Here is a 25,305-nt window from a genome sequence, read left to right on the forward strand (position 1 = left end):
GATGCGTTCCATCTTATCTCCATCTAAACGTGTGTTCAGGCCTCAAAGTTCACAATAAGAAAACAATAGATAAGATTTTAATAGGATATATTATAACGTAATTTTTACTTCACTTACAGAAAACTATTAGATTTGTCAGTGCGTCAACTGATATAGCAAATGACTATTTTCTGTACAAGCCATTTATATAACCAGCCTAAGTAATGAATTATGGTAACATTATCAGCCTGTTCTGCGCTAGAATTGTTTTTTTCCAACTTGTAGATAATATCTCTGTTTGATGTTGATACTTTTCCCTTTCCCTGTTTTCCTTTTATATCCTTGTTATTCTATTTATTTATTTATTTATTTTTAAAAGGGTGTTCAGTTTGGCTTCGTGGCTTTTGTAAGGCTTCAGAGTGGGATGCCGTCACTGTGGATCAGAGCCAGCGGCCATTCATCCAGGGTCGTTTCCCCATGGTCACCCCTCATCGACTGCTTCATGGCTTCCTTTTGATCATGCATGCCTTTCCAGACCGTCAAAAGTCGCCGCAAACTCCCCAGGCGGTTCCGAGTATTTTGCCTGCGTTTTCCAGATTCCGGCTAAAACGGCATCCGGGAAACGCGGGCAAGATGCGCAGATACGCACGGGGGAGAGCGAGGCGACCTCCGACAGTCAGAAAAGGTGTGCATAATCAAAAGGAAGCCCTGAAGCAGTTGGGGGTGGGGGGGAGAGACCACGAGGGAAAGAGCCCTGCATAAATGGCCAGAGAGAATAGTCGCTTCCAAGAAAGAAAGGAGGAGGGGAGGGAGAAAGATTACATTAAGGTGGTCAAAGGCGGAGGCTTACAGGTCTCCTGTAGGCACAGCTTGTCCTGCTGGGGTGAGAGATGCTGCATCTGTTGAAAAACCCTTCTCTATTACAGGGACAGGATGCCTGTTCTCCTCAGATCACTCCAGCTTTCCTTTGTTGAGTAGGGTTGCCAGGTCCCTCTTCGCCACTGGCGGGAAGTTTTTGGGGTGGAGCCTGAGGAGGGCAGGGTTTGGGGAGGGTCTTCAATGTCATAGAGTCCAATTGCCAAAGTGGCCATTTTCTCCAGGTGACCTGAACTCTATTGGCTGGAGATCAGTTGTAATAGCAGGAGATCTCCAGCTAGTACCTGGAGGCTGGCAACCCTATTGTTGAGACAACACTCTGCAAGTCCATTGGCCACAAGCTGCACATATGATGGGGTGGCAGCAGACAGCTTGCCCTTACCCACATCATTCAGTATGATTTCCCTAAAGTCAGACATAATTAGGGTTGCCAGGCCATGCTCAGAAACCAGCAGGAGCGTCAGGGATGGCACATAAGGGGAACTCATCACTGTCTGCATCATATCATCATTTGCAGGAAACCAATAGACAGATGCTTTTGCCTGTGAAATCAGTGGGATTTTAAAATGCTTAACTTTGGCTGAATTGAGCCCAGAGGGCACTGAAAAGACTACAGAAAAGCATTTTGCAAATATGAATGAATTCCCACACTAACCCGATGGGATCTGTAAATATGCGTGTTTGTTTGTTAACACCAAGGACCATCCAAAGCAGTCATGAGATCGGATGGTTCATTAACTTTCTGTTGTGTTTGCTTCCTCGAATGTCAATAAGGCAAAGATCTGGAACAAAGGTAAACACATCAGATATTAGCAAGTGTTTCAATTGACTAAGATTAATTCCTCAGATGAATGAGTGCTACTTCTGAAATGGGAATGTTAGTAGCTTTCAGGGGAACCTTTTTTTTTTGCTATCTTACAATGAATTAGCTGGTGGCAGTAGCTAAGAAAGCCCAAACTTTTAATAATAGGCGCACAAACCTATCTTCAATTTATGCTGCCTATGCGAGGGCAGGATTTATGCCGGTGTAAATTCTGGTGTAAACAAAAGTGGCAGCATATAGAATAAGCAGGGCAAAAATCTATCCAAGAAGCCAAATACAAATGCCACTACAACAACGCATACACATTCACAACGACATACCGTAAATATGCTATTACAACAATTGTTGACCTAGTTATATTCCTTCATTCTTCCAGTAAGGCGAAGAAAGTTCCTAGCGATGAGGAAAAAGGGGGCTTCACAAAGAACGGTTTTGAAAATGAGCCCAAGGTAAGTTCAATATACAAAGTTTGTGGTTGAGGGTTCCTGTAATCCTCTTATCTCTATTGCAGGAAAGTTATCCACAAAGGCTGTGTATTGGAGACAGAAGACGACTTTGATTTTTTATGCATGGTCGCTTTAACCTCCTTTATTCCCCATTTCAGCCAGGATCAAATTTTTCAGTATGCACAATATCTCATTCCTTGGAAGCTCAACGCTGTTTCGATGCAAAACGAACCCAGCTCTTCCCATACTCTGTTCTCGGGTTGAGCTTCCCCACGCAATCTCACCCCACCCTTTTCCAACCCCCTCTTCAAAGCAGCATGCAGGGGAAAACAGAAGATTGGCTTCTCTCACAGCCAATCACAAAGCAGTGTGTAAAGAGCCGGGGATTCAAGTGCTTCCTGCTACCTCGGAGCTCTTTCTGAGCAAAAGAAAGGCTTTTTCTCCCCCCTCAGGTAGCTCCATTTTTTGTTTTTTGTTCTTACAATGTTTTTTTATGCGGCAGTTGGGTTTGTAGGGAAGGAAATCTTCTCTCAGGGGGAGCACTGCGAAGTAAGCCAATTACAGAGCAGCATTTAAAGGGGTGGGACTTGATTTGAGCTTGGGAGACTGTTTTTCTGTATTCATGATTCGATTAGTGTACAGTTTCGTCCCTGATCATTCGAGCCAATGCATAGTTTCCCCCAACCTGGGTTACTTTAATGTGCGATGAACCCAGGTCCAAGCAGGGAGATCCAAGCCAAGCATAAAATACCTTGGCTGCCTGAATTGGAGTCTTTTCGCGAGGCCCACAAGGAGTTCCTGGCTTTTTCAATTCTCCCCCAATGCAAAAATTGTTTACATTCATAAATTCCTCAGAGCATTTCACTGCTTCTCCATCGCCAAAGTTCTGGGGTACCAAGACCCATCTTAACTGGATCACTGAATATCAGCATCTTTCAAAGACAGAGTTGTTACCATCTTGCTCAATAATGTGGGACCACAAGCCCTTCTCAGTCATTCAGTTTTGGTACTCCAAGTGTGCGTCATAGCAGCTCTTGCTATGTGCAATCCACAAAATACACACAGTTGCCATTTGGTGCAAATGGGGCAATGCTCATATTTTCCCACGTACATACAGCTTTGGTACACACTGGCCATTTACGGAGGGTCAATTTTGATGCTCTCTCAAAGCTCTTTTTTAAAATGCGACCTATAAAATGCCTATTCACGGTCCCGATGCACACACAACCCACTCGCCTGCTCCTTCTCTCCTTCATCTGCATAGCCATTGGCAATGGTCGTTTGCATAGCTAAGCCACGTTTGTGATTTTTCATGGTTCCTTCAGTAAATGCTTCGGTGCGGGGGCGGAGCACATACAAAAGGTTGTGTTAAAGGGGCTCTTAAGAAATGTGAAGCAGGTATGCGCCTGCTTTGCAGTCAATTCCTGAGTGACGGTTCAGCGTGAAAAACTAAAAAAAAATATGCGGGGCAGTTCAGCCTGGAACACACTGCTAATTACCAAGCATAAATGGCCACAGATATATGCCTTCAAAAATCGGGGTTCCATTTACACATACTGAAGCTATCCACGCATGGAAAACACACGCATTGTCACATTCACACAAAATTTTGATTTTGATGTAAGCCAAAGAGAGAAGTATTTGTGCATAGCCGGCAAAGACCGCTTGGGAACATCTTTGAAACAAATACCGTTGAAACAAATTCTAATTGTGCTTCATTCATGAAGAGGAGGGGCAACCTTTCTATGATTACTACCTATGGGATAAGTAAACAATTTAAAAAATCAAGAAACCAAGGATTTATTATAAGAAAATGTTTAGCGAGATATAAGATGTCTAAATGTTTAAGTCAAATGATAGAAGTTATGGTACTAGATTTTCTCAATTAAGATGTTTAACTGTTTAGGATGATTTGACGAGGCTCAGAAGATGAAATATGTTTTACTTTCTTTCCCCTTCCCTCTTTTTTTCTCTTCCTCTATCCCTTTATATAAAAAAATTAAAAAATGAAGAGGAGGGGTTCGAGGTAGATTGTGCTCATTTTAACAAGCCCATTCTCATTCAGTTAACAATTCATCTAATACAATGAGCTTTTTCCCTTGTCAGTGCAAAGGATTTCAGAATGGCTATTTATTACTCCTTGATAAGGTTTAATCTTTCGTCATTATGCTTTTTAATTAATAGAAAATCACTTTAAAAAAGAAGCTGGTGATTAATCATAATCTTAAACAATTAGCAGCAAATAATCCCACTTAGTCGAAGTCATAACGAGCGAGCGGTCGTTCAGAGGTGATTAGATGGATAATCCAATTGGATTTATTCCAGGACAAGGCTGAAGCTCCCATTCAGTAGCCCAATTATTCTGCAATGTGATGTAAGGTTTCCACCTCATAAGTTTACACGCAGCAGTAACATTGACTGTGTAAGCTAGTACAGAAGGCGGGGAAATCTTTAGCTAGCTCCAGTGCTGATGTTCGTTCGTTCGTTCATTCATTCATTCATTCATTCATTCATTCATTCACATTAGTTATAAGTCTCATTGGTCATTTATGCAGGGTCAATTTTGATACTCACTCAAAGCTCTTTTTTTAAATGCAACCTTTAAAATGCCTATTCACGGTCCCGATGCAAAAGGAGAAATTCCATCCCCCCACTCGCCTGCTCCTTCGTTCCTTCACTTGCATAGCCATTGGCAATGGTCATTTGCATAGCTAAGCCACGTTTGTCATTTTTCACGGTTCCTTCAGTAAATGCTTCGGTGCGGGGGCAGAGCACATACAAAAGGTTGTGTTAAAGGGGCTCTTAAGAAATGCGAAGCAGGGCTTCGCAGTCACTTCCTGAATGATGGTTCAGCGTGAAAAACTAAAAAAAAGAAAATGCTGGGCACTTCAGCCTGGAACGCGTTGCTAATTACCAAGCATAAATGGTTTTTCTGTTTAAATTCCCCAGAGAGTTTTCAATGATACTAAACCATCGACAAAACACTACTACGAAATTACATAGAACCAGTACTATCTAACCAAATCAGCACCAATCAACAGTAGCAGTAAAATGTGCAGGTGATCTATTTTTATCAAACACCGCTATAAACCCTGAGGAATGAAACTGGTTCTAAAAGTCATTGAAACAGTGCCAGGTGAGCCAGCGTGGTGTAGCGGTTAAGAGCGGCAGACTCTAATCTGGAGAACCGGGTTTGATTCCTCACTTCTCCACATGGAGCCTGCTGGGTGACCTTGGGCTAGTCACAGTTCTTTAAGAACTCTCTCAGCCCCACCTGCCTCACAAGGTGCCTGTTGTGGGGAGTGGAAGGGAAGGCGTTTGTGATCTGAGACTCCTTAAAGGTAGAGAAAAGTGGAGTTATAACAAAAGGTGGAGAGACTAGGGATTCCCGCAGAAAGGAAGCCACCACAGAAAAGGCCCTAGCAATGATAGCTGCCCAGGTAAACTCTGAAGGCGAGGTCATGCTCCCCCCCCTCTGCTGGCCCACTTCTGCCCGCCGACCAGCTGAGGGGTGGCAGGCAGCCCAGTCACAGTTCTCTCTGAACTCTTTCAGCCCCACCTACATCACAGGTTGTCTGGTGTGGGGAGGGGAAAAGAAGGCGATTGTAAGTCGGTTTGATTTTTGCTTAAGTGGGAGAGAAAGTTGGCATATAAAAACCTCCTCCTCCTCTTCCTCCTCTTCCTCCTCCTCCTCCTCCTCCTCCTCCTCCTCCTCCTCCTCCTTCTTCTCCTTCTTCTTCTCCTTCTTCTTCTTCTTCTTCTTCTTCTTCTTCTTCTTCTTCTTCTTCTTCTTCTTCTTCTTCTCCCCCCTCCACATTCCAGCCATGGACTGGAAGCTCAGCCTGCAATGTGGAAAGTGTTTTATGTGATGCCATGATCTTGCCTCCAAAGTTAAAGAGTGAAATATGCTTCTCTGTTTCAGGAATATCACCAGATGACTTGACTGGCACCCAGATTTATACAGCACTCTATCAAGGCTCCTGTCAGGAGAATAGATCAGACAGCGAGTAGCACGCCGGCTGCGGCGGGGGAGAACGCAAAGGCCGACCTGAGGTCAATTACGTATTCTTGCCGCATCCAGGATGCGTCTATGGAGAGTCGAAGCTGGAGACTGGGAAGTGATCCATGGTGACATCTGAAGCGCGGCAGCGAATGAGGCTGCCCTTCCAAGATGGAAGGAAAGCACATGTGAAGTGAAACAAGCTTTAGGCAGGACGAAGAGGAGGAGGGGGAGAGAGGGGTGAGGGTGGGAGTAATCAGAAGAAAACCACGTTAACCAAGAAAGGGGGAAAGCAATTTTTGAAATAACTTCAAAACGTTGTGTGCCTTCTCTCCTAGTTGATAGGTCATGTTAGCCACAACTAAGGCCGCGCTCTGACCTAAGGTCGGCTGCACTGGAGGAACCATTTTCTTTTAAAAACCTCCTTCCCTTAAAAGGTAAGAGTGAAGCTAGGGTCACCAGGTCCCTCTTCGCCACCGGCGGGAGGTAACTGGGGCGGAGCCTGAGGAGGGAGCCCGTTTGGGAGCTCCAAATTTATCCTAGGAATTGTACAATTAAGCCCTTGTGGCTGATGAAGCTACCTCGTGTAGCGAAAGCGCTGGAATACTTCCGGAGCCGCGTTATCACCACCTACTCCTCCATTGTCTGAAGAATATGAAATTGACCAGAAACGCAACTATATGCTTTATATGAACTTTTGCACATGTATTACTACTAGTTATTGTTTCTACCTACTTGCTTTGTAACCTCGGTTGCTTAGCGTTGCTTGTTTATCTTGTTATTTTTGGATAATACATTGATTGCACTTGCTACTTTGCTTGTTTACTTTTGCCTACTACTGTTTATTTGATCAGTACCTGGAGGTTGGCAACCCTAAGTGAAACAGACAGTAAAACAGAGGAGAAAGATGTTTACAACGCTTCTCACATTACATGTTGTTCACCTGGAGAAATTGGCCGCTTTGGCAATTGGACAACAAATTGGTCCAACAAATTGGTTGGTCCAACAAATTGGTCCAACAAAAATTGGACAAAGGCATTGAAGCCCCTCCCCTCCCCAAACCCAGCCTTCATCAGGCTCTGCCCCAAAAACCTCCCGCCGGTGGTGAAGAGGGACCTGGCAACCCTACTAGCAACCCTACTGCAGCAGGAACTCTGACCCACAGTTTTGAAACATATCCTGTTCCCAAGTAACCACAGAAGTGTCTTTTTCCTGGTCTTTGTGGAATTCATGCCCCATGGGTTGTCTTTCGTCAGGGTCACAGTGCGGAAGCAGTTTGCTGTCAGGTATGCCGTTTCCTGCTGCTGGCGTACACTGGCAATTACTGCGACGCTTCCTAAACTTTTTTCAGAACTACACTACCCAGAAGACCCTGCACGGACCACTTAGTCCCCCTTTCCGAGTTTGCACTGTTAGCATTCCATTGACATAAAGTCAGCGGCGGATGCGCTGCTCCGCTGGGTTTAAATAGGCTTTATTTTACGATGCGCTCTATCAAAGGGGCTCTATAAACTATCAAATACAGTTTGCGTGATGGCTTCATCTTTAATGGAATTTCTCTAAACTGAACGAGTAAATGTTGAGCACATTAAAAAGAATTTTTGCCAGACCCTGGAGTGGCCTTTTCAACACAAGCACAACTGTACCTAATTTACACATGTTTTATCCAGTTAGTTGTAAAAGGTACTCATGCGTGAAAGTGGAACAGTGTTATTATTAATTTTTTTGCTACTTGAAAGGAAGCATTGAGTTATGGTTTATGGGACTGCGGTGTCTCCACAGTGGTTTGCCCCAAGGGGCTCTCAAATGGAAATCCTTAACATACCTACACTTCAGTGGGTCTTGCTCCCACATAAATGGGTACAGGATTGTATCCCCACTACAGAGGAGAGGGTTGCCAACCTCCAGGTAGTTCTACCAGAATTGGCACAGAAAGGCAATCCAAACCAATGGTTCAATATAAATGAACTTTGTTAACAAAAAAGGTAAGTATATATACAAGTACTTATTACAAAAATGGTCACAACAACAAGAACACACAAAGGTGTATATCCAAAATCAATGTGTCCAATAATAGTATAATAATCTCTTCCTTTTCCTTTTTTGTTCACAGGGATCACGGGTAAGTGTGCCCTTAGGTCAGAGAGGAAGAAGACGGCCGTTTCAATTCTTCATCAGTTCCTCCTCATGAACCTATAAACATATCTGTGTTCTTTTTTAACTTCCTTTTCTTACTGCATTTTTCTTATGCACTTAATGGACCTTCCCAATGTCATTCTTGTAGCTTGGAAATATGTCCCTCTAGATCACTGGTTCCCAACTGGGGGTCCATGGACCCCCAGGGGTCCACGAGAACTAAATTAAGGTCCACGAAACAAAGTTATAAACCCATAATAAATTAATATTTCAATTAAAAGTTCTCTATTATAAAAATATATATTCAAATATTATTCTAAGTTTAATGTTTAACTAACAGTTATGATTAAAGTTTATTTTCAAATTCTTGGAATTATTATTTTGAACCTTGGGGTCCCTGCACCGAACAAAAAAGTCCTAGTGGTCCCTGGTCAAAAAAAGGGTGGGAACCACTGCTCTAGATACATCATGTTGGTTCCCATTAGGGATACTGCAGGGTCACATGTACAGTTGCCAGCCTCTAGGTACTGGGGAGAAAAACGGCACCTCTGTACTTGTACCAAAAGGTTTAGAAAAACAGTACAGGAAACTGTATATACACAAAGTGCAAATATTTATAAGCTACTGAGGTGAAACATAGACCATATACGTGACATATACACAACACAATTATATACAATATGTACAGTTCACACAAAAATGTAGAGAAATTTCTCTACATTTGTTGTGTGAACTGTACATATTGTATATAATTGTGTTGTGTATATGTCACGTATATGGTCTATGTTTCACCTCAGCCTCTAGGTACTAGCTGGAGATCTCCTGCTATTACAACTGATCTCCAGCCGACAGAGATCAGTTCCCCTGGAGAAAATGGCCACTTTGGCCATTGGACTCTATGGCATTGAAGTCCCTCTCCTCCCCAAACCCCGCCAATGGTGAAGAGGGACCTGGCGACCCTAACAGAGGAGATCCTGTTAATCTCAGTGAAATTTGGGTCTAAGGAAAGATCCGGTTGTAAAATACCATGGGCCTGGCAAATTTAGGCGACAATCCCATGCAGTCTTTCCTGGCAGTACGCCCCACTGAGGAGGCCTGCTTGGGATTGCTCCCTTAAGCTTCTTGTTTGCTAGAGGTAACGAAAATCCATTTCTTTGTAGTCGCTAGCGTAAACTTCCCAAGAACTAAGCCACTGTGGTGTAGTGCTTAGAGTACCAGACCAAATAATAAATGTGGCACGCTGGCTATATAACGAAAATTAATCTTGTTTACACAAAATGTGTTAAATAACACCAAGTAAATGACAACAACCATACAGCTGAACTAGCTCCAAGAATAAGCAAATAATGTACAATTATCAAAGCAGAAACCAAGTTCAAGGAGTCCAGGTCTTCCATAACATACAGTTTTCTCTTCTTTAACAATCCAATTCAATTGCAGGACAACCGTTCCAATAGCAGGTCAATCGCAGGTAAAAGTTAAAATTGGATCACCGGTAAGAATCAAAATCAATCAGACAGAGATTGCCGATGGTGAAGAAGTACCTGGCAACCCTAGAGGAAAGGAACTTCAACGCCATAGAGTCCAATCGCCAAAGTGGCCATTTTCTCCAGGTGAACTGGTCTCTGCCGCCTGGAGATCAGCTGTAATAGCGGGAGATCTCCAGCCACCACCTGGAGGCTGGCAACCCCACCCCTTCAAGATGCAAATGTTTCACTTCTCCTAAAGGGCAGGGATGGGTTAGTTAAATGTGTCTCCTCTCTTCCAAAATGAGAATGCTAAAAGGATTTCATCAAAAGCCTGGTTATCTTGCCTCAGCACCCACTGGGCCGATATTTCTCTGCTGCGCGCTGGGTTCATTTCAGACATCGTCATCCTCTGCATCTGCTAACACTTTCTTTGTTCTAGTTTACAATTCCTGGTCTAGACAGAAAAGAGGTGTTTTTTTTTCATGGTTGTTAACTGTGCCCCCACCTTTTAAATCACAGGAACGTTGCCTTATTGTGTGAAGAGCTACCTTTCCATGGAAAAGAGAGCCGCAACAAAGGTCTTGATAACAACATTTCCGCTGACATCTGGTGCCAACCTCACAACCAAAAGAGCTTCGTTTAATGAATGGCCTGCCATGAAGAAAGGCCACCTCAACAGATGACATGCCTTTCCTTATATGGCATCTTCTCCCCTGCTTTTTTTGGGGAAAGCAAAGCATTCGGGGCTATGAACATTCAATCCAGTCTTGTCTATCACCACACTAGGTCAGGGAGATTCATGACAAAGAAAAATCTCTGGAAATAGGTTCTTGTGGGCTATCCGGGCTGGGTGACCGTGGTCTTGGTATTTTCTTTCCTGACGTTTTGCCGGCAGCTGTGGCAGGCATCTTCAGAGGAGTAACACTGAAGGACACTGAGTAACACTGAGAAGACACTGTCCTTCAGTGTTACTCCTCTGAAGATGCCTGCCACAGCTGCCGGCGAAACGTCAGGAAAGAAAATACCAAGACCACGGTCACACAGCCCGGATAGCCCACAAGAACCTATGAACTCTGACTGTGAAAGCCTTCGACAATAATCTCTGGAAAGTTACATCTTCAAACTGAGAACTTTCCAGAAAAGGCTTCCAAAGGAAATGAAGCCCTGAGCGTTGATTGGGCGCGGGTGTAGGGTCGCCAACCTCCAGGTACTAGCTGGAGAGCTCCTGCTATTACAACTGATCTCCAGTCGATAGGGATCAGTTCGCCTGGAAAAAATAGCGACTTTGGCAATTGGACTCTATGGCATTGAAGTCCCTCCCCTCCCCAAAACACACCTTCCTCAGGCTCCACCCCAAAAACCTCACAACCCTAGGGTGGGTGGGAAGCAGGGACTTTTTTTCTGTGAATTTTTAAGCAAAAGAGATGTGGTGACCATTTCCCCACAGTCTTGGGAGAACAAGGCCTTAATATCTCCACAAAGACCTCACCTCTCCATTCAGAACAGAGCAGAACACATTAATTAGCAACATACCAAGGCGAGCCTTCGTAGAACCTTTACTCAGGATTGATTCCGGCGCTTTGCCCCCCTCCCTTTCCCTACTAATGCATGAATTTATACAGATCAATGTTCTTATGCTTCTTTCCAAGTGCTGCGCATATGGGTCTTCGGCATAATTGCTACCCAATATGACAAACCCCCGCGCAATCACCTGCGTGTACAACTCAGCACGTCCACTGGATGCTGGTCCTGCTGGAATAAACAACGGAGGCATCTGGTTTTATGGCACTCGTTACGGATTAATGAGCCAATAACTGGATTGGCCTGGAGACCAAAGGGGGTTGCAATCTGCAGGTCTGCCTTGGGCCAGTCAGCTGGGGTCCTTGGCCCCAAAAGGCAGATTCTGTTTGCTAGGAAAAATGCATCAGCCTTTGAAAGCCCTGACATGAAGCTTTTACCGTCCTAAACAGTGTTATACCCTTCTAAGCACCTTGACTTCATTTATTATAACTCTTCTTAGGATTGCAATGTTAGCCTTAGAAGAAGAAACATGATCGTCTGAACATTTAAAATTGATAACAGTCTTGATTTAAAAAAAAGAACAGGGTTGCATTTTGTTGACTAAAACAGAATTAAATTGTTTGCCCAGTTTACAGGAGGGGGCAGGAAGGACCTGTAATTCTTCCACAAAGGACAGCTGAATCCAGGGACTGCTCATCCACTTGTATATAGGTAGGCATGAGTTCTAGGGTTGCCAACTCCAGGTACTGGTAAATAAAAGTTAGCCTGCTATATAGTTAGCAAAACCAAAATAGCAGAAAATCAAGCATTCAATAAATGCAAGGTATGTCTTGGTTCAATTTAGGCATATAGTTAACATACAATTATACAATCATTGTCTGTGCAATACTATGCAGGATAAATAATAAACAACTTGTAATTACAAATGTCTGAATCACAATCAAAAAGTCTTTTATGCGAGTATCTCGCCAAACTTGCACCAAGGAGAGGTGGATATACTCTCAATAGCGTCCAGACTTGGTGGTGGAAGTAGCAGGTATCTTTCGTTGCTGCTGTTTGGAGTATATTGACTCCTAAGTAGAACGAGTGGCAATAGTAGATCACGTGTATATATATACGGTAATACAGAGTGCCGGATATTCTTTGTTTCGACCACTAGGAGGGGCTTCTTCAGCTGCCAACTCGGGCTGTATAGTAACATGCTATTGCCACTCGTTCTACTTAGGAGTCAGTATACTCCAAACAGCAGCAACGAAAGATACCTGCTACTTCCACCACCAAGTCTGGACGCTATTGAGAGTATATCCACGTCTCCTTGGTGCAAGTTTGGCGAGATACTCACATAAAAGACTTTTTGATTGTGATTCAGACATTTGTAATTACAAGTTGTTTATGATTTATCCTGCATAGTATTGCACAGACAATGATTGTATAATTGTATGTTAACTATATGCCTAAATTGAACAAAGACATACCTTGCATTTATCGAATGCTTGATTTTCTGCTATTTTGGATTTGCTAACCTCCAGGTACTAGCTGGAGATCTCCTGCTATTACAACTGATCTCCAGCCGATAGGGTTCACAGGGTGGCCAGGTCCCTCTTCCCCACCAGCGGGAGGTTTTGGGGGTGGAAACCCAAAACAGTCCACAGTGCACCGACAGAACTGAACACGTATTTGGAGATCTCTTCCTTTCTTGTCACACTGTTATTCAATTACTGACACTCCGCTAACCAAGTATGACAGACAGTTCAGTGTTATGGAGACCGCGTCCCATGAAAGGTCAGCTCAAGGGGAATCTGTCTTAACGCTTTCCTCGTTTTCTGGATGCCTCATGCGGAGGCTTTCAAAAAGACGCAGAACGACGAAATGTTGAACCTGACACACTGACACATCTGGAATCCCTGTGTAGTAGAATGACATTTCCTTATCTCCGCTGGCTTGCTTGTTAATTACGGAGAGAGAGGATAAAGCAGGTCCCTCTACTACTGACGCATGGAGCTGCGTCATGAGATCCAGGTGTTTCGCAATGCATTGGGTAAAAATGCGGACCACCCAGCATCGCCACAGGAGTATTTAACCAAACAACCTCACTGATGATTCAGAGAGGTTTGTTTCTCATCATAGCAAAAAGGAGGCTCCATTGCCAAGAATTCATTAGGGCACTAGTGGTTTGTCTACCTCCGAGGAAAAACAGCGTTGAGAGTGAAGAGCTTATAATAACTTTGGGATTAATAGTGGACATCATAGAATCATAGAGTTGGAAGGGACCACCAGGGTCATCTAGTTTAACCCCCTGCACAATGCAGGAAATTCCAAACTATCACCCCCCACACCCCCAGAGACCCCTACTCCATGCCCAGAAGATAGTCAAGGTGCCCTCCCTCTCATCATCTGCCTAAGGTCATAGAATCAGCATTGCTGATGGATGGCCATCTAGCCTCTGCTTAAAAACCTCCAGGGAAGGAGAGCTTACCACCTCCCGAGGAAGCCTGTTCCACTGACGAACTACTCTAACTGTTAGAAAATTCTTCCTAATGTCTAGAAGGAAACTCTTTTGATTTAATTTCAACCCGTTGGTTCTGGTTCGACCTTCTGGAGCAACAGAAAACAACTCGGCACCATCTTCTATATGACAGCCCTTCAAGTATTTGAAGATGGTTATCATATCACCTCTCAGTCTTCTCCTCTTCAGGCTAAACATACCCAGCTCCTTCAACCTTTCCTCATAGGACTTGGTCTGCAGACCCCTCACCATCTTTGTTGCCCTCCTGTGGACACATTTCAACTTGTCTACATCTTTCTTAAATTGGGGTGCCCAATACTGAACATAGTACTCTAGGTGAGGCCTAACCAGAGCAGAGTAAAGCGATACCATCACTTCGTGTGATCAATAGCTCAGACCCCAGCAATACCCGTTACAATTCTGAGGGTCTTGTTACACAATAGGTGAAATGTGAGCTGGGTTGGGGGTTTCCCGAACCCGATTTGCAATTCACATCAGACCTTGGACTCACCTTTAAATAGGGGGGGGGGGAATCAATTCCAGAGAATGATGCAGTGGCAGGAGGGGCTTCAGCCTTCCCTCCTTTCCACCCCATGCCGCTTTCAACAGGGGGAAAAATGGCTGTGGAGGAACCTGTTTGTCCCGCTGCCATTTCCCAATGTCTGCCCGCATATCCTGCGGGATCTCCCCAACCTGACTCGTATTTCATGCACTGTCATAGCAGTGAAAATGGCAAATTCAGTGCTAGGAAATGATTATGAAAGGGACTGAAAATAACATGGCAAGTATTAGTGCCACTGTTATCAACCTATGTTTGCAAAAGCTGGCTTTGGGCGATTGTAGGCTGTATTAGTAGTGCCATTTATAATTTATATAATGGAGCAATATATTAGGGTTGCCAGGTCCCTTTTCGCCACCAGCGGGAGGTTTTTGGGGCAGAGTCCCACAATAGTCATCACCTTTATGCTGTCCCTGTGAGCGTCTACAGAAGGGGTCCCCAATGTGGTGCCCGTGGGTGTCATGGCGGCGGCCGACACCTTTCCTGGTGTCCGCCAAGTGTTTTTAGGAAGCTGCTGGGGCCAGGCGGCTTCTGACTCGCCAATGGAGATTTGATTGGTTATGCAGATTTTTTTAAACATTTCTGAGGCAGTAGCTGCCATCACAATACAAGGATCTTCACTGTGTGACTGAAGGTAAGCTGCAGCAGCCATTTTGTTGCTGGCTCTGCCTCCTGCTGATGGCAGCCATTGTGTGGCAGCCATTTTGTGGCTGCTCCCACCATGTGGGGTGGGGGGTGATCTTACCAGACTTAAAATGAGGCGTAGGCCTCGACGTGGCCTACGTGATGACATCACTTTTGGAAGTGACATCATCCACAGGCAACGACAGGGAAGACATTCTGGGTATTTGGACAAAAACTCTATGGTAGAAGCTGTTTTTACCATAGAGTTTTGCCCAAATACCAGAGCATCTTCCCTGCCATCGCTGGCATGATGATGTTACTTCCAGAAGTGACGCTATCGCGCAGATGACGTCGAGGCCGAGGCCTCATTTTAAGCCTGATAAGACCCCGCCGGCCATCTGGAAGGCACCGGGGTGAGGGGGCCCAAAGCGGGGGATTCCCCGCCCCCCGTCAAGGGTCTGGCAATAGGGTTGCCAACCTCCAGGTACTAATTGGAGAGCTCCCACTATTACAACTGATCTTCAGGCAATAGAGATCAGTTCACCTGGAGAAGATGGCCACTTTGGACTCTATGGCATTGAAGTCCCTCCCCTCTTCAAACCCCACCCTCCTCAGGCTCCACCCTCCAATATCTCCCGCCGGTGGCGAAGAGGGACCTGGCAACCCTATTGAGGGCCCCTGTGCTAGAGGTACTTGGATGGCCGAGATGGTTTCGTCCAGCATGACCTGGAGCAGATTCTCCTCTATTTGAACCCTCTTCCATTGAGAGATTTCGCTGGAATCCTAGTACTCTTCCTATTTATTACACTTATACTCTTCATTACTCCTGCATTAGTATTCTTCTATCATTTGGACTACCTTACCCCCTTTCTAGCCCTGACCTGGATGGGCCCAGGCTAGCCTGATCTCGTCAGATCTCAGAAGCTAAGCAGGGTCAGCCCTGGTTAGTATTTGGATGGGAGACCACCAAGGAATACCAGGGTTGCTGTGCAGAGGAAGGCACTGGCAAACCACCTCTATTAGTCTCTTGCCATGAAAACCCCAAAAGGGGTTGCCATAAGTCGGCTGCACTTGACGGCACTTAGCACACACACACACACCCTTTCCAGTCACTCAAGACCACTTACAGCATATTAGTTACGCTTTAACAACTTTTAATCACCCTGTCACAATTAAGAGTGACTAAAGGGTAATAGGAAAGTGAGTTTCCCCCTCCTCTTTGAATGCCTGCTTTTGGAAGTGAAGGGGGGGGCAGCCGATCGATGGGAGCCATTCTGAGCATTGGGAAGTTACTCCAAATTAATTTACACAGAGCACAAGGGTGTGATCTTGTGTATGGCTTGTAAATGAGAAACGTCATCACCAGAATGGAGCAGGACCTCACCATCACCAGCAACTGATGGCAGAAAGTTCTCAAGACACGGATTCTTCACGCACTGAACACAGCACATGGTGTGCCTTGAACTTTAGTGACTTGTTTTTTTATATATAATTTTTATAACATAAAACAAAACAAACAAATACAATAATAAAAAGAAAATACATAGAAAATACAAAAGAGTATCAATTATATACTCTAATTAATACATTCATAGTTACAAAGTGATAAAGTTCAAAAAACAAAAATACCCTTTTAACCCTCCACCCACCTTAAAAAGTGACCCATCACCAGACTTCCGAAGAAGGGTCTAAACAGTTTTAAAAATTACATTATTAATAGTAAAATAGAAAAGAAATAAAACTTGTTTCTATAACTCACTAACTAAAATAGTAAAATTAATTTTTGTCAGTTTATCCCAAGTTTAGAGACTTGTTGAAGACTGCGATGCAGCCATAGAAGCTAAGGCTGATGAAACCATTGTTGGTGAAAGCGTCAGTTACCTGGAAGACTTTTCCTTTGCTCGTGCCAGCAGGTTCCTCGCCTGAAAAAAACATTACAGCTACTGCTTGGATTGCTGTTCCAAGCGTCTGTTCGTCAGTACTATGAAGAAGATTCCTTCCTTGTTTTCGAGGGCTTGCCTTTACAAGGACTTTTCAGTCATATGAAGTGTCTTTTGGACTCTGAAGGAAACCTGGACATAGATTTCTTGTACATATTGCTTTTACTGTTGTTAGGTATTTGTTTCCTGTTTAGATGACGGTTCACTTGTAGATATTTGCACTGCCTTGTTATTTGTGTCTCTCCGTACAATATATGTGTTTAGATATGAGCCAAGTGTTGATTTTTTCTTGATAACCACCAGGTACTAGCTGGACGGTCTCCTGCTATTACAACGGATCTCCAGCCGATAGAGATCGGTTCACCTGGAGAAAATGGCCGCTTTGGCCATTGGACCCTACGGCATTGAAGTCCCTCCCCTCCCCAAACCCCTCCCTCCTCAGGCTCCCCCCCATAAAACCTCCCGCCAGTGGCGAAGAGGACCTGGCAACCCTACCTTCCTTTGATGCAAGATGTTTGTCCACTAAAAGCAGATGCTACTGTTGGTGGGACATATCCGTGAGATCCGACTCGCTGTCTTTCCTCCCTGTAACATGTACTTGATGCTGTCTCTTCAAAGCCCTTTCAAAGCAGATTAAAACCCTTAAAAAAAAAAAAACACTCAAAGATGGGTTTCATCGGTGTCTGTATTGCTGCTTCTGAATGTTATTTTTAGCTATGATATTTTTAGAAGGATTTTATTTGATACTTGTAGAAAGCTCGCCACTTTTGGAGCTTGTATCAGAGGCAGAAAAGGAGCACTTGAATACACCAAAGGAAAAAATATTGGAGGCAGAAAGGCAGCACTTGAATACAGCAAAGGGGGGGGGATTACCACTAGGGTTTCCAGCTCTGGATTGGGAAATACCTGGATATTTTAGGGGTGGAGCCTGAAGGGGGTGGGGTTTGGGGAGGGGGGTGACTTCAATGGGGTATGATGCCACACAGTCCACCTTCGAAAGCGGCCATTTTCTTCAGGTGAAGCAATCTCTGTTGCCTAGAAATAAGTTATAATAGCGGGAGTCCTGCAGCCACCACCTGGAGGTTGGTTGGTAGAGACATCTCACATCATGACACTCCACGAAGACAGAGGTTGAAGAAACAAAATAGTCCTTAAAATGTGAATCGAAATAGGATTCGGGGATGGAATATTGCTTCAGGTTAATGATTTCCACCTGCTGTCCTTTAGTAGTTTCAGTTGAAATCTTTTTGCGTTTAGTCCATTTTTTAAAGAATCCAGAAGAAGAAAAGAAGAAGAAGAAGAAGATGATGATGATGATGATGATTTGGTTTTTATACCCCAATTTTCTCTACCCTTTAGGAGACTCAAACCGGCTTACAATCGCCTTCTCTTCCTCTCCCCGCAACAGACACCTTGTGAGGTAGGTGGGGCTGAGATAGTTCGGAGAGAACTGTGACTAGCCCAAGGTCACCCAACTGGCCTCCACAAACCCCGCCCTCCTCAGGCTCTGCCCCAAAACCTCCCGCTGGTGGCGAAGAGGGACCTGGCAACCCTAGGCAGCCCGGTGGATTGGCGGGCTTTTGCCCACCCCCACCGGGCAATTGGGAAGCCTACCCCCATCCCCCACCAGTTGTCAGGGAGTACCTGGCAGCCCTAAGCAAAAATGCCCTAAAATTTCACAGGTGTTAACAGCAATCCTGTTCTCTCTATAAAGTTCACTCCTGAATAATTCTGCTTGACACACTCTTTATTAGAGTTATTCCTGTGTGCCGTGTGTGTGTGTATGTGTGAATTTGTATGCACACAGAATGCAGAGCGAGGGCTTAGCTGCATGCAGAAAATCTTAAGAGACACACATGTGTTTCGCTCACATCTCCCTCACACCGTCGCATTATTCTTGGGCTTTTAAGGCTCCCTGCTGGTATCTGAAGCTCCATCTTCCCTTTATAGTTCAGCTCAGCCCGGAGGCTTTCCTGAAACCTGCTGGCCGCATGACACCGAAAGGTTCAAACTGTATAGCGGTGCACCCTCACAAGAGGATCTTCTATCGGTTTATGGCATTTTCATAAAAGGGATTTGATGCTATTAAAAGTCACATCTCAGTATTAAAACTCCCAGATCTGCTGCACGATACCCAGCATTGTGGGGCTGAGTGAACTGTTTCTTTGGGTTTTCTTCTTTTCCCTTCAGTGCACAACGCAACATAAAATGAAACAAACCCCCATAGTGCGGGTGCTGTTCAAACAACGGTTTCAAATTTTATAGACTAGAACACCACGTTTCCTGCTTTTCTGCTTTGCTCTGAAAACTGGATGTTGGTAGAGATCTGGTTTGGTGTCTGAAACTGCTACTTGTCCGATTTTTGCCTCCTGGAGGCATTTTCTATTACCGAAGACAACCAAACAGCCTCTCTGTCAAAAATTGCCTGATGAAAATCAGCTGGTTTTGCCGCACTCACCAAGACAAACGGCAGCTAGTTAGGCTTTGCCTCAAAGTACCGGTGACGCTAGGTGGGCTGCAAACTTCCAGGCACTAGCTGGAGATCTCATGCTATTACAACTGATCTCCAGCCGATAGAGATCAGTTCCCTTGGAGAAAATGGCTGCTCTGGCAATTGGACTCTATGGCATTCAAATCCCGCCCCAAACCCCGCCCTCCTCAGGCTCCGCCCCAAAAATCTCCAGGTATTTCCCAACCCAGAGTTGGCAACCCTCTCCTAAGCTGCTGCTAGAACTATCTGGATCTTTCCTATTTCCTCCCCTGCTAGAAACTCTTTCTTTTTAGCAGCTATGAAACCCAGAAGAGAGTTTTCTATACTGTATCCTAAGGGGAATTCTACTGTATCCTAAGGGGAATTTCTGTACTGTATCCTAAGGGGAATTCTGCTATCCTTATTCTATGGCTTACTACACATTTTTTAATATACACAGGCATACAGAAGTGAAAAGGTGCAGAGGAAACACACATATGCAGGTGAAAATCACACCAAGAACCATTGCTTCCCTTGTCATGTAAACATGCCTACACGTGACAAAGCACGTGTAAAAGAAACCTTCCCCCCTCCCCATGAAACTGAATCCATAGAGGAGGGTTGCTATGAGCAAAACCCTCCTAATGGGTAGGATTCTCAACACTGCCTTGGCGAATGGTGAGAGCTTTGGGGGACGGTGCCTAGGGAAGGCAGAGTTGGGGAGCATGTGATGTCACTTCTGGGCAATGCTCTAGGTTGCCTTCCATAGTCTCTATAGTCTTTACCATAGAAATGAGAAGAAAATCCTAGAGTGTCGCTATGTGGAGGCCATTTTGGTCCAGATCCTCAGTTCCTTGGAACAGCTAAATTCGAATCCAGTAGCACCCTAGAGGCCAACAAGAGTTTCATTGTGTAAGCTTTCGAGAGTCAAAACTCCCTTCGTCACACACAAGTAGAAAGGGAGATCTCTGAGTCCTTTTATCCTTGGGGCTGGGGGATGGAAATCCCCTGCCCTGGCCAGGTAATCAGGAGTCCTACTAATGGAGAGAAATATTTGGGGGGGACACTAGAAAGAACTTGAGGCAAAATCCTGTTTTATTAAAATCAGTGTCAAAACACACATGCAATTTACAGCAGCCAAAAGTTCGGCTAAAAACTGTGATGGATCTAATCCCATCTACACTCAGATAAGTCTTCCACAGCTGCACTGGAGTCTGGAGTGAGTAAAATCAGGATCCAGTCTGTAAGGACGAACGGTCCAGAGGAGACTGCCAAATAAATCCGGCAAGGACACGCTTAAGAAAAGAAAAATGGCCGATGGAGTTTGAAATCAAAAAGGGAGAGAAAGTCCTCCGAGGGGGGCTGAAGGAAGCGGGAGAAGATTAGTAACATATGGCAGGTATCAATTATTTACCATATATGTACAGTTAAAAAAGCTCCTTCCCCACTGGGAACAGAACAGATCTAACAAGCTGGACAGTGCTTTAGAAGCATATGGAAATAGAATATAGCAAATGAAACACGTGCGCATCGCTGGTACACAATGTTCTCATTAGAACAGGCTCTGTTAATAAAATAAATCTAAGGCAGAAATTAGCTGCACCCAATTGCAGGACATGTGTCCAAGAAGCAATTCCAAAAGTAAATGGAAAAAATGTAATTAAGGAGTTGGGGGACTAGGCATTCTTTTTACGCGAAATGCAAATGAAATTGCCCCAGCACTAAAACCTCAGTTCTTTGAGCATTCATATTAAATATACATATGTTTTCCCCCTCTGGATCAATGGCATCCAATCCTACCATCTTAATGGTTTTCAGGTAACCGTTTTGTCTTCTTTCAGAACTGCACCACAATTACCTCAGGAGCCGTTATTCCCCACATGCCCAAGTTAAATCACACCTCTTCACATCGCAGAGTAATACACAGATTGTGACCAGATCCCCACCCTGTGCCAGATGTATACAATTGCACAGAAGTTGTAGGTTCTCCTCATTTCCTGGGTATGCAGTGCTTGAATGGGATCAGGACCATGATGCACTGGGACGAATGGGTTTGGACTTCCCCACGTGACATTTTCCCAGCCTGAAACAGTCCCAGGGGGGTGTTATTTGGGGAAACCCACCTGTTCCATGGGATACAAATGGGTTTCCTCAACCGGCTCATTAATATCTAGGGTTCCCAGGTCCCTCTTCGCCACCGGTGGGAGGTTTTTGGGGCGGAGCCTGAGGAGGGTGGGGTTTGGGGAGGGGAGGGACTTCAATGCCATAGAGTCCAATTGCCAACGTGGTGAGGTGAACTGATCTCTATCGGCTGGAGATCAGTTGTAATAGCAGGAGATCTCCAGTCAGTACCTGGAGGTTGGCAACCCTATTAATGCCCCCAAGTCTCTCCCTAACTCTGTAACTCACAGGTCATTGTGTCATGTCTGACAGAGGGTAGGGACTAGGAAGAGACGGGTGGGGACAAGGGTGGTGACACTGTGGCAATGCTGTGACATTACATCTGGAGCAAACCTGGAAGTGATGTCATGGCACTGGTGCAACGCTCAGGATTCACTCTATGGATTTTACCACAGTGTTTCAATTGAGCCCTACAGCGTTGCACCAATGCAATGATGTCACTTCCAGCTTTGCCCTGGAAGTGATGTCACAGCATTGTTGCAACACGGATTTCCCCACCATTTTTTCCTCTGCCACCCTACCGAGTGGTAGTAGGGGTCAGGGAATGCTGGTGGGAGATCTCCCACTGTAGATCCTGCTATAGCGGGAAACTGCATACTCGATAATGTTGGCATCGCCACTCTGTATTGTCCCAAAGAGACTATTTACTTGTCAATAAGGAAATGGCCACAGTTGTCTCTGTAGCAGAGGATGCTAGAATCAAATCAGAAGATACAGAATTAAATAACATTGTTATAGAAATAGCTACCCTAAAATGACAGAACTTTAAAATATAAAGGGGCAACAGCCCCTCTAGGAAGAGCCCCGTGGCGCAGAGTTGTAAGCTGCAGTACTGCAGTCCAAAGCTCTGCTCACGACCTGAGTTTGATCCTGATGGGAGTCAGTTTCAGGTAGCCGGCTCAAGGTTGACTCAGCCTTCCATCCTTCCGAGGTCTGTAAAATGAGTACCCAACTTGCTAGGGATAAAGGGAAGATGACTGGGGAAGGCACTGGCAAACCACCCCGTAAACAAAGTCTGCCTAGTAAACGTCGGGATGTGACGTCACCCCATGGGTCAGGAATGACCCGGTGCTTGCACAGGGGACTACCTTTACCTTTACCAGCCCCTCTATGACCCACAGCTAGGGGACCGCAGGGCTACTCCATTATGACAACACCCTAAATTCCATGAGAGCCCAGGGGAGGGGCTTGCCCTGGAAATATAAAAGGAAGAGAACTGAGGAAAGGGTGGGGATTGAAGTGGAATCAAACACGGCTCTGGACTTGCTCCAAGGACAATGGATTGTGGGATAACGCCAATGAGACAATAATGAGGCAACTTGAGGCAGTTGCCTCAGGCAGCAGATTTATGGGGGCAGCAACATTCTGCCTGACCATCTGCCACCTACCCCTGCTAGGGAGCTAGAGGAGACAACTGCCCATATCTCCTTGTTTGCCCAGAGCTTTCAAAAAAAAAAAAAAAAAAAAAGAGCAACAAAGCAAGTATTCTGGTTCCTGAACTCTCCTGGAGTTTCTTCTTTGTTGTAAGAGTTTGGCTACCATTTCTGGTCACCTGTTGCCAGGACAACCATAATGGTGGCCAAACTCTGGAAAAAAGGACATTTCATAAGTGGAAAAGAGCAAGAGTCCAGTAGCACCTTAAAGACTAACAAAATTTCTGGGTATGAGCTTTCGTGTGTCACAGCTCAATTCTGTGTTAGTCTTTAAGGTGCTACTGGACTCTTGCTCTTTTCCACTGCTACAGACAGACTAACATGGCTAGCCATCGTGATTTATTGGAAGACCTATATGGGATGCCCAGCTTATCATGCTTCTTTACCTTCAGACCTTGGTTCCTCTGGTGGATGCAAAACCACTTCTAGATCTTCTCCCAGGAATTACATACTAACGATCTTTGTAATGCTTCCAGTCACAGCGGTGTTCCTCAATGATGGTTTTGGAAGGAATCAACAGTGGCATGATCCCCAGTGCAGGGAGCGAGTTGGTTGCGAAGCCATTCTTGTTGGATCCGCTCCTCCATCACAGCAAGCCCCGAATCCGAGGTCAAAGGTCCCTCGATTATCCCCCCGGGGATGGCCCCCAGCAAGGAGCAGCCTAAATGGCTTCTATTGATCTTGCAGATTGATTGAGCCCCTGCTGTGATTAATTTTGGACCGAAAGCACCTGCGGTAGTGAAGGGAGAGGTCAAGGATTCTGAGCTGTATCAGCGAGATTGCCGCAGCAGAGTTTTAAAGGGCGCACGAAGCCTTTAAAAGGTCGGTGAAGGATTGCAGTTTGTTAAAGCCGCTGATATCAACCCACAGAACCGGTTGGACTCGGCTTCATGGCTTGCCCTAATAGCAGCTTAATAGCATGATAATGTGGACTGGCCAGAAGTTATTGGATTGATCTTCTGATTGATGGGGAAATCATGACCACTCTGGCCTCTTTGCTTGCTGTTCACTGGATCGTTTTGGAATTTATCATACATGCTGGCCACAGCACTTAGCTTCGTAATTAATGTTTGGAACAAGGGAAGTCATTCATTTATCAGGGCTCGTTTCCTCTTGTGTTTTTATTCCTAACAGCCCCTTCTTCATCCGCATGTCAATGTGATGGCCCCTTATCTATTTTTTTAAAATTCAAAACATTTATACACTGCTTTTGCATAGCCTCACAGCTGTTTCTACAAGACAAACGGTAAAACAATCAACCCCAGTCCCTAAAATGTTCCCATACATTTGACAGCTTCAGAAAATAGTCCTTGCATAGCCAGACCCAGACATGTACGAAGTCAACCAAAAGATGGTGCGGTGTAGTAGTTAGAATGTCAAGCTAGGATCTGAGGAACATGGATTTGAATATGCCCAGGATGCTTGGTGGGTGACCTTGGGATATTCACACGCTGTCTGCCTAACCTACCTCAAAGGGTTGTGAGGATAAAATGGAGGAGAGGAGACTGTTCAAGGTGCTGGTTATGACCTTTAAAGCCTTACTTGGTCTGGGACCTTCGTATCTATGGGACTGCCTCTCAGGGAATGTTCCCCAGAGAAGCTTGTGTTCATGGTGATCCCCGGACCAAGGAGAGTCCGGCTGGTCTTGACCAGGGCCAGGGCTTTTTCTGCCCTGGCCCCTGCCTAGTGGAATAGCCTCCCTAGTGAGATCAGGGCCCTGCAGGAACTTCAAGAATTCTGCAGGGCCAGCAAGACTGAGCTATTTCTCCAGGCTTATGGCTGAGGCCAGTGACTGTTTCTCCCTATAAATACTGGCCTCCCTAATCTCTTCTCCCCCACTGCTGAGTTCCCCCACCTACTTTTACCATCTTAGAGGTGATTACATCTAATTGCCCAGCTGCAAATAGTTATTTTTTATTCTAGCGCCATTATTGCCCTATTACTTGAAATGGTTCGGGCTTTTTTTAAAGCAAATTTTAAATTGTATTTTAATATATTGTCAAAGGCTTTCACGGTCAGAGTTCATTGGTTCTTGTGGGTTATCCGGGTTGTGTAACTGTGGTCTTGGTATTTTCTTTCCTGACGTTTCACCAGCAGCTGTGGCAGGCATCTTCAGACTATATATTTCTGACTATATATTACTCTTCCTACACACTTGACACTGAGAGACACTGTCCTTCAGTGTTACTCCTCTGAAGATGCCTGCCACAGCCGCTGGCGAAACGTCAGGAAAGAAAATACCAAGACCACGGTTACACAGCCCGGATAACCCACAAGAACCAATGTATTTTAATATTTTATTGTTTTTAGGGTAATTCTGTTTGTGAACTGCCCTGAACCCG

This window comes from Euleptes europaea, chromosome 15 (genome assembly GCF_029931775.1).
Source record: "Euleptes europaea isolate rEulEur1 chromosome 15, rEulEur1.hap1, whole genome shotgun sequence".
NCBI lineage: Eukaryota > Metazoa > Chordata > Lepidosauria > Squamata > Sphaerodactylidae > Euleptes > Euleptes europaea.